A 10,477-nucleotide genomic window follows, 5' to 3' on the forward strand; every position below is an offset into this window, starting at 1 on the left:
CACATTTGAAGCTCATCCAGTTTTTTCGTTTCTCATGTCAATTTCATTGGCCAGATTTGCTAGAAGTTCCTTACTTGCTTCCCTGTGTTTTCTCTTAAACAAGGTCTGAGATGATATATGGCCTTCTCCACCTCCCCCTTTCTGCACAGATATTCTTCCAAGCACCTTCTGCTGTATAAGAGTCTCCTCCAGCAATCCATCCATATAAATTTAGACCAGGGGAATTTCTATTAGTTCCATCATTGTTTTGTGCAATGCGAGTCTTCGGAGGCCTTTTAAGAAGTCCATTGTGCCATTAAAGCCGGTCCAATCACTATTAGATATTTACACTGCCGCTAAAAACTTAAACCATTCCCCAAACTTGACATAAAAACATGAGCATAATCTTTCGGCCTTATCAGTTCGCACCTATCAAACTAAACTGTATAATGCAGGATCTTATTTGAAGGATCAGTGTCTAATCGGTAAAAAACTATATTCACAAAATTATTGCATTTTATGTGTGTCTGTCACAGTAGCCTGATCAATAATACATAACTCCCACACATGAAAGTGGATCCATTGCACGCACCTTATTCTTCCTACCCCATCAAGAAATATCAGACAGTGTTGTCTATTTATCTGCATGCATGTGATGACTATTATAAAAGAGGTGTGAAGAGTCATGACTTTTTATCTTAACATATTCAAAACAGCTGATGAATCAAAATTTCCATCTGTTGCAACTGATGAATTAGTTGTTGGAAGAAATCAAAATATCTTCTCCAACATATGGTTCATCTGTAACAACAGATAATCCATATATTGCAACAGATGGTAAATCTATTGCGATAGACCAGGCATTATTTTTCATTTGCACGCATGTGATGACTATTAAAAAAGAGGTAAAGAGTCATAAATTTTTATCTAACATATTCAAAATAGTTGATGAACCAAATTCTCCATCTGTTGCAATTGATGAATCAACTATTAGAAGAAATCAAAATATCTCCTCTAACATATGGTCCATCTGTCGCAACAGATAATTTATATGTTACAACAGATGTTGCAACAGATGGTAAATCTATTGTGACAGACCAGAAAATGTTTATTCATCTGCACGCATGTGATGATTATTAAAAAAGAGGTAGTCGAGACTTTTTAGACTTTTTATCTAACACATTCAAAACTACTGATGAATCAAATTCTCCATCTGTTGCAACTGATGAATCAGCTGTTAGAAGAAATCAAAATATCTCCAAAAGGTGGTCCATTTGTCACAATAAATAATACATATGTTGCAACAGATGTCTCATCTATTGCACATACAAATCATCTGTTACAGTAGATGGTAAATTTATTTTGACAGACCATCTGTTACACATATAGACAATCTGTTGCAATAGATGGTAAATTTATTGCGACAGATGGATGATCTGTTGCAACAACTCAATAATAATGGTTGTTATCAAGTCTTAAAATCATTTTAAAAGGGTGAGAAGTATTAATGTAAAAGAAAAAGTTGCGACTTTTCACAAAAAATAAAATGCCACCAGTTTGAATGTAATTAATACAATGGAGCTTAACAGTCGTGCCTTTTGGCCTGACACATCCATATTCAATCCTCTATAAATAGGTCCCTCCTTAATCTTCATTCTACTAAACTTTATTTTTTTTTGTGTGACATCTTCAACCTCTTCTCTTTAAAGAGCATATTCCTTTCTCATTGAGGTAAGTTTTTTTTTTGGTGTAAATCTACCAGTTGGTAGTATACGTTGTAATATATTTGAACTCTTTTTCTTTACATTTGACAATTCATGCGTGTTCTAGATATGACTGATCTTATTTGGAACATTGTTGTTTTACATGACACCGTGCGGGAACTTCAAAGGCAGGTTAATGACCTGCAGAGGGTGTTGATCGCCGTGAGAGTGACAATGTTCAGAGAGATACAGAGGCTGATAAGGGCCCTGCTGCTGCGAGTTGATTGGCCGGTTGTCATTAATGATGATGATAATAATAATAATAATTAGAATGTATTTTTTCTTTTAGCGTATGTATTTTAATTTTTCTATATTGGATCTATACCTAATATATTTTATTTTTTATTTAATGAAAAATTTATTTTTAGTCGACTTTGGTTTTTTAATTCTTATTCAATTTTCATTCTGCCTATTTCTTCTAAACATACATGTTAATGTTAACATATCGACAGTTGGAGGTAAAGAATAATTTTGAATTCAATAGCAATAGAAATTTTGGCTTTTGAGTTCTTTCAACAGATGGACCATGTGTTAGAACAGATTGGTCATTGGTTGGGTTTCTGTCAACAGATTATCCATCTGTTGCAATAGATTTGTCATCTATCTGAGGAAAACATTCTAGTTTGATGGAACTATGTTGTGTTCTTCCAGCTAATGTCCATCTGTTGCCATAGATGGTTAATCTGTTAAGAATAATTGTGGTCTGCTGTATTATTTAGTACATGTTTTGCCTCTTTTTATCGATGCACAAATTATTAAAAAAGATATTTTATATATAATAAATAATAACATTATGTTCAAAACAATGAGTTAAATATATAAAAGTCCACAACAAACATCAACACAAGTGCAGTTACAACGATCATGGTGGATTACGATCCGGGCATGTAGTTCTTTTGTGTCCAGTGCACTTACATACGGAGCACTTGTTTCTTCTTGATGAAAATGATTCTCCGACTCCACACCTCTTCTTATATGGCTTTCTTACCGGTTCGATAGTTCTTGGGTCAATATATAAAGGAGGTATTAATCTCTTCAAAATTTCTGCAGGAACAGCCCAAGATTCTTCGGGAGGCACCAGAGTAATATGCCCACTATATGCCATTTCATATTCTTTCACCGAATAATATTAAGAGGAGTGACCGAAAACTTTAGGTCCATATTTTGGACCGTATTGAGCTCAAAGCGCCGCCATGGAATGTGGACAGGGTATTTTGTCCAATTAAAAAACTCTGCACGTACAAGATTTTAATTGAAGATCGACCGTGGAAACATCACCTTGACTAGTGATACTGAATTTGTAATCTGCTATTTTATGAGATAATAACCTATCCCCCAAATTGATGTTCGTTGATATTATTTTTTTTATTCGAGAACAAATCAGGTTTTTTTGGGCCCTTGAACTGTACACGCCTTTCATTAAAAAATCGGTCATACTTCTTGTTTATTACTTCAAATAGCCTTGATGGGAAATTTTCTTTTATCGCCAAACAATGAATTCACTGATTCAGCTATGTTTGATGTCATAATATTGTACCTATACAAAAGAATCACTTATTAAAACATCATATTAAACTTGTAACTCAAACAAGATATTAAATTGATTAGAATGTACCTATCTGCCGGACAGAATGCCCGGCTCCATCTCTTGAAATCGACATGTATGAGAAGTTCTGCTACTTTGGAATTCATTTTCGTTATTTGATTGAAATGGTCTAAAAACTCCTCTCTACTATATGCTTTAGTTGCTCAATAAAAAGGGTCACGTTGTGATAGTTGGTTCGAATGTTCTCTTCAAGATGCCTGATGCAACAATCAAAGCAAGATGAAGTGAAGAAAATTGAACCCATCTTTGGAATACTTGGATACCTATCCGAAACAAAATACAACTCTTTGGTATCTTTGATGCAGCTTCGCAGTTGTTAACAAAAATCCATAAGAGGCATCACATTCCTTGACCGCTACACAAAAAGCGACAGGAAAGATGTGATTCTCCGCATCCTGCACCACTGCCGCTAGCAGAACTCCATTATACCTGCTCCTCAAGAAGGTACCGTTGACTGCTATGCCTTTTCTCAAATATCAAAAACCTTGAATCCAAGCACCATAGGATACAAAAAAAGTACTTGAGCCTTCTATTTTTATCAACATGCAATGCCGTCTTACTTTCGGGATTTATGGACTCAATCATGTAATGGTAGGCCTCCAAGACTGCATACCCATGCTCGTGTGTTCCCCTAACCAAGTCCTTGGAAATCCCCATGGCCGTATATATCTTCCAATAACTGACCAGGACACCCAATTCTGTAAGGAGTTGATTGACCATAACCTTGTTGAAGGGCCTTTGCCATCAGGGAAACTACTCCTGAAATATTCACCGAGGAACTTTGCTGTGACGTGAGGATTTTGGATGTGCTCCAAACCATATGTGTGATGATTTTCATGTTTATGAATGACAAATCTGTCAGAACTTGCGTACTTCGCCGTTCTCAACCACCACTTGAAGTTTGGATTAGCTCATTTGAAGTAAAAGACACTGCTCGAATTAATCACCTTCTTTATTTTGAAATCTTTTTTCAAGCAAGAAATAAACAAAGTGGTAGATAGTTCATTCTTGTCCTTGAATGACATTCCAATAAAAATGCCAGTCCCATTGATCATGACAATCCACCCCTATTGTTATTGATCCCTCTATTAGTGGTGCCTAAATAAAGTCATTTGTTAAAAAAAAGTTAATAGTGATTTCATAGTGCCATAATGAATTCCAACAGATGTGTAATCAGTCCTAACAGATTACTTATCTGTTGGGATTCATGTTGCGCTCCTGAAGCTGATTTCAACAGACGAGTCATCTGTTGTAACAGGTGAATCATATGTTGTAATAGACTATATTTTTTGCAACAGATGAAACACCTATTGGGATTGATGTTACAGTACTAAGGCATCTTTGAAGCTGATTCCAACAGATGAGTGACATGTTGCAACAAATAATTAACCTGTTGTGACAAATGACTTACCTGTTGCAACTGATGACGATCTATTAGAGTTAGGTTCTATCACAATAGGTTACTAATATGTTGCAACAGATATTTACCATCTGTTGAAATCGAGTTCAGGTTTTGTTGCAACAAATTAATAGTCTGTTGCAACAAATATTTACTCTATTGCAACAGACAACACGTCTGTTGGAATCGAGTTCAGGTTTTGTTGCAATAGGTTACTAATCTGTTGCAACAGATTTTTATCATGTTGCACCAGATAACTAATCTGTTGCAACAAATGTGTCATATATTGCAACAGATGACGCATCTATTTGATTCATGTTACGACACTATAGAATCATAAACATTAATCCAATATATGAGTCTTTCTTTGAAACAAATCTGTTTAAACAAATGGCTCTTAAATTGCATTCATGTTCGCGTGCTATCTATTGTTGGAAAAAAAGCACAATAGCAGTTACCCAAATGACAAATTCAACTAAAAATCATAATTTGACTTACCAAAGTCTCCTATGATGTACGAAACAAAATTTGACCTAAGAAATTGGTCAAATAGCGACAGTAGAGGTAACAACAACAACAACAACAACAACAATGGTAAACAAGAAGAAGATGAAGATGATAATGAAGTAGAAGATGATGATAATGAAGCAGAAGATGATGAATAAAGTATCAGCAATAATGAACAACAAAAATCGTTAAGAGAGAGAAACAACGATGGATGAGAAGAGAGAAAAAGATACTTTTTTTCTCTGTTTTCCGTTAATTAGGTAACCATTTGGATCAAAGTATAAATTTAAAAACTTCTGAGTTATTCTCAAACTTACCAAACTTTCTTAATCCATAATAAAGTAATTGTCACCTCCACTCAATAATTAAAACTTGTGTCACCTACACCTCATTTTAAAACTGTTTTGTCACCTACGGCCCAAACCCCCATGTATTTCTAATATCAAATATATACGTATTTTTCCATAATTATTTACAAAAGATGTGTATTTGAAAATATATTTGTCGCCTCTATGTATTTCAACCTCTGTTATAATATTTACTTGTATAGTTGTCTATTTGTATTAGGAGTCACAGTTAACAATATGTTTTTTTTATGAATTTGGCTAAATGTATTTGATAAAATATATATTATAACAACACAGAGTAAACTATATAGTATATGAACACATAGTAAAATACACATATGCAGCAGCGTATGTATTTGATATTATATGAAATTAGAGAAAAATATATATATAAAGCAGCATATGTATTTGGAATTATATGAACACAGAGTAAAATACATATATAAATCAACTTAAAATACATATATACAATGCATAAGTATATGTGAAATCTTATATGTACTAAACATGTGTATATAATGTAAATTGCATATGTATTTTGAAGATAAATCTGAAAACTGCATATGTATATATTGAAATGTAAACTGTATCCATATATATATAACTGTAAATTTGAATAAAGCACATACTATATGATTGTCGAAAACATATTCAACATAAAAGACTAAAATGAATTACTTTCATTCACTTTAAAATGAATAACCTTCATTAACCTCAAAACAGGAAATAAGTTTCAAAAACTACTGCACTAAATTACTATCAACATCCAGTTAAATCTTGTCAAATACAAAATAGAATAAAATCATCAACAATCAGACTTCAAATACTTCTGTGACACTTTTTATCTTGCTTTTCCTAACAGGTCTCAATGGTGCTTCATCGTCACTTTGAGCTTTTGCTTCTTGTTTTCTCATATCGTAGTTCCACAATAGTGAAACATATCTTGTATGAAGTACGTTGGGATTGAACTCAACCAAAGAAACGCCTTCACCATAAGAAAGACACTCTGCATATGTAACCATATAGTCCATAACCTCAACTGCATATTTAAACGAACAGAATACCCAAATGTATTGTTCAACATTGCAATATACTAAAAATACATAACAATTATAAAAAAAATACATATAGGCAAATACGTCTTCATAAATAGTTCATATATAAATGTATTTTTCATACATGCAAATTAGCATATGTATTTAACATATAAATACAAATTACCCCAAAATGTATATTTAAGCTATCAGCTTCACCAAAATACATATTACTCCAAAATGATTATCAGTTTTATTGAAATCCTTAAATACATATCAGTACATAAAAATACATATACACCAAAAAAAACTTCTTCCTCCTTGTCTTCTTCCAATTCATTACCGGAAGAGTTTTCAACATCATCATTTACAACATTGCTTGAATGTGCAATTTCTTTTGCTTTTCTTTTCTTCTCATATTTTTGTAATTTTTTTATTTTTGGAGAAGGAGTTTTTTCAACAACAACTATTACTTCTCTATGTTGAAAAATTAAAAATAATTTCAATAACTTAAAAATGACCAAATTCAATTCAACAAAAACAGTCTAGATCCTTCTTCAACAACAATAACTACTACTACTACTTCTCAATGTTGAAAAATTAAAACCAATTTCAAGAATCAAAAGTGATCCATCAACTCAAATACATACCAAATACAAATCAAAATTCAAAAATATAAATTAAAAGCTGAAAGAAAAAGAGCAAAAAAGAATTCATACCTGGAGAAAATGATGGATTTCAAGAAAAAGGGACTCAAAAAATACAGCGGATTCATAGTGGAATTTCAAGAAAAGGGGCTAAATTAATAGTAGAAGAATTTCAAGAAGAAAACAAAATAGGATTTAAATTTGGTTTTTAATGGAATTTTTAGGCCTTTTTAGAGTTTTTTTTTTAAAGATGATGAATAATTGAAGCGTGAAAAATCAATTAAAGAAAAAAAATGAGAAAGGAAAAAATTTTGAAAGAGGAAACTGAGAAGAAGCATGAAAAAGGATAAAGATAATTAAAAAAAGAGAAATATAATTGGCGTGAAAATAGGAACCATTTACATGGTAACTTCTCAAAGGAGGTAGGTAGGGGATCACTTTTAAAATAATATTATTTTTACTACACAATGTAATTTCATTAAAGTGTTGCTATTTTTAGTAATTTAAGTTTTAAGTATGCTACTTCCTGTAGTTTTTCCATATTAATACTGCTGTGTGATTTTATTTGGTATATTTTTCTACATGAATTGAAGCAGTTGCAGGAGAACTTTTTAGAAATTAAAGAGAGAATATACAACACTCAGAAGGAAACTAGAAATTTATTTTTAGGTGGTGGCATATATAATATTTAGTTAATTATTTATGCTAATTATAATTAACTAGTGTTAAATAATTAAATGATTGTGACGAAATTTGTTAATGTATGCAGTATGCAAGACAAGTTGGATTAGCTGAGACGGCGTCGTGTCACCCAAAGTAACTCTGTTAAGTAGGAACACAATGTAAACTAGAATTTAAGTTTGGTGCACCGTTGGTGTAGTTTTGTTTTACATCATCAGATGACTTTTACCTGTTGTAGCAGGTCATCAACTTTTATATTTTTACTTGAGAAATGAATAACCTACTATAATAGGTAAAAGTTACCTGATGGTGTAAAAAAAAACTACACCAACGATGCACCAAACTTAAATTATTTATGCTAATTATAATTAACTAGTGTTACATCATTGAATGATTGTGACAAAATTTGTTACTGTATGCAGTATGCAAGACAAGTTGGATCAACTGAGATGGTATCCTGTCACCCAAATTAACTCCGTTAATTTGGAATACAATGTAAAGTAAAATAAACAAACAGTCCAGTGAAATAAAGCTCCCGCTATACATAGAGCAGGGCTTCTCAAAAGATGCAATAAAAAAAAATGCACAATTCCCTTTTTCCTTCTTAAACATAATAACTAAGGGAAGGATTTGTATTAGCATTAGAGTTTAAGTGGCAGTGTATGAAATATATGAAGGCTTTCTTCGCATCTTTAATTTATTCCTCTCTCCTCATTCAATTTCTTTTTAGCTTTTTACGTTATTATTTCAACTAATAAAATAATGAAAAGGAGAGAGGATTATAGCAAGTTCTTTAGCTACATGTTGGCGAAATGACGAGGTGAACCTTTGTATTTATTTGAGTTTTTAGTTTGGACTTTTTCTCATCCAATTAATATGAATGTAATACAATCGACTGTATGTGGCATGTCACGTCATTTTTAAATGACACTATAAGAAAATAACTATTAAGAATACATATAAAATATAAATAATATTTAAAAAGAAAAAAATAAAAAAAATAACAATCCAAAATTTCCTCCATCTTCGATTAAAAACCACCTAGACATCGTCCTTGTTTTCCTGAAAAACACAATCGGCTAACCGATCCCTCCAACGACCCCAGTCAACCTTTTCTTTCTTTTTTCTCATCTAAAAACCACTGGAACCCGCCCCTCCATCGAGAACCACAATCAAAGTTGCTACTTCAACTATGTTAGTGACCAGCCCCAAATGACATAATCGCAAAAGATGGATGTGGTGGTAGTACTGCTGGGTGGGAGGTGGGGGACAGGGGAGGGGTTGGGGGAATAGTTGGCTGGATGTGGTGGTAATGGTGCTGAGTGGGGGGTGGGGGGCGAGGGGGGGGGGGGGGGGGGGGGGGGGGTTGATGAAGAGAATTTGAGATTCTTTTTATTTTTTTTGTCCCTTTTTTTAAATTTACTTTAATTTTTAAATGAAAAATATTGATTTCACTCGCTTAAAATACATGTTAAAACGCGTTTTTTTAGCTCAATAATTTAATATCATATATGCTCGGTTAATGGTCAAACAAGTGTAAAATATTGTATTTTAATGGATTAAAGGATTCAGATGACAAAAAGATAAGTAAAAGTATCCATATTACAAACTCATACAAGTACAAAAGTTCATCTGATCATTTCACCGCTGCATGTTCTCTCTCCTAGTAGAGATGGGGATTACAATTCACTCGTATAATCATTTATTTTGTTCACGTAATTGAAAAATAGTCATGTCGTGGAGTTTAAAATTTTACAAGTGAAACTTCACAATTGGGTTAAGTTTAGAAATAGACATAAAATGAGTTGGTTTTAATATTTCGTCCCCCATAAAAAAAAAAAACTTACAAAAAGGGTCTTCATAAGTGATCTCTTGATATTTTTGCCCCATTAGATAAATTTTACTCATAGGGTGAACGTTCTAACTCTTATTCATAAGGTAAATATTTATGACATTTCAAGATTAAACCCTACACAATTTACCAGAAGTTCTACCTTATAATCAAAAGTTAGAACTTATTTAGGGGGGACAAAAAATTAAGACCACACACTTCAACGAACAAAAATTCAAGACCACATATTTGGAAGATAAAAATTCAAAACTAACTACTTTTAGGATTCTGGGAATAATTTCATGTCAGAACATCATCACGAAGTTCCTACTGTAAAATTTCAAAATTCATAACAATGACTAGCTTATGTGACTAGATGTCTTAATCTTTTCTCAAAGGAGATATTGAATTCCGTCAAAATTTTGAGGTTTTTTCTCAAACAAACTTATTCGACCCTTTTTAAAGTGTGGCAAATGAAATCAAATATTTAATTTTGATTCAACATCAGTGAAAATTTGAACGTAACATTTTTTGAATATGGATCGTATAAATAATGCAAAAATCTTGTGTAGTAAGATTTTTCTTTTTTAAAAAATTCACTAAAGATTTCAAGCGTAATTTAATTCGCAATAAAAAATTCATATAATAACACCAGTTGTTAATTTGATAGAAGTTGTATTAAA

The sequence above is a fragment of the Capsicum annuum genome, chromosome 3 (genome assembly GCF_002878395.1).
Source record: "Capsicum annuum cultivar UCD-10X-F1 chromosome 3, UCD10Xv1.1, whole genome shotgun sequence".
NCBI lineage: Eukaryota > Viridiplantae > Streptophyta > Magnoliopsida > Solanales > Solanaceae > Capsicum > Capsicum annuum.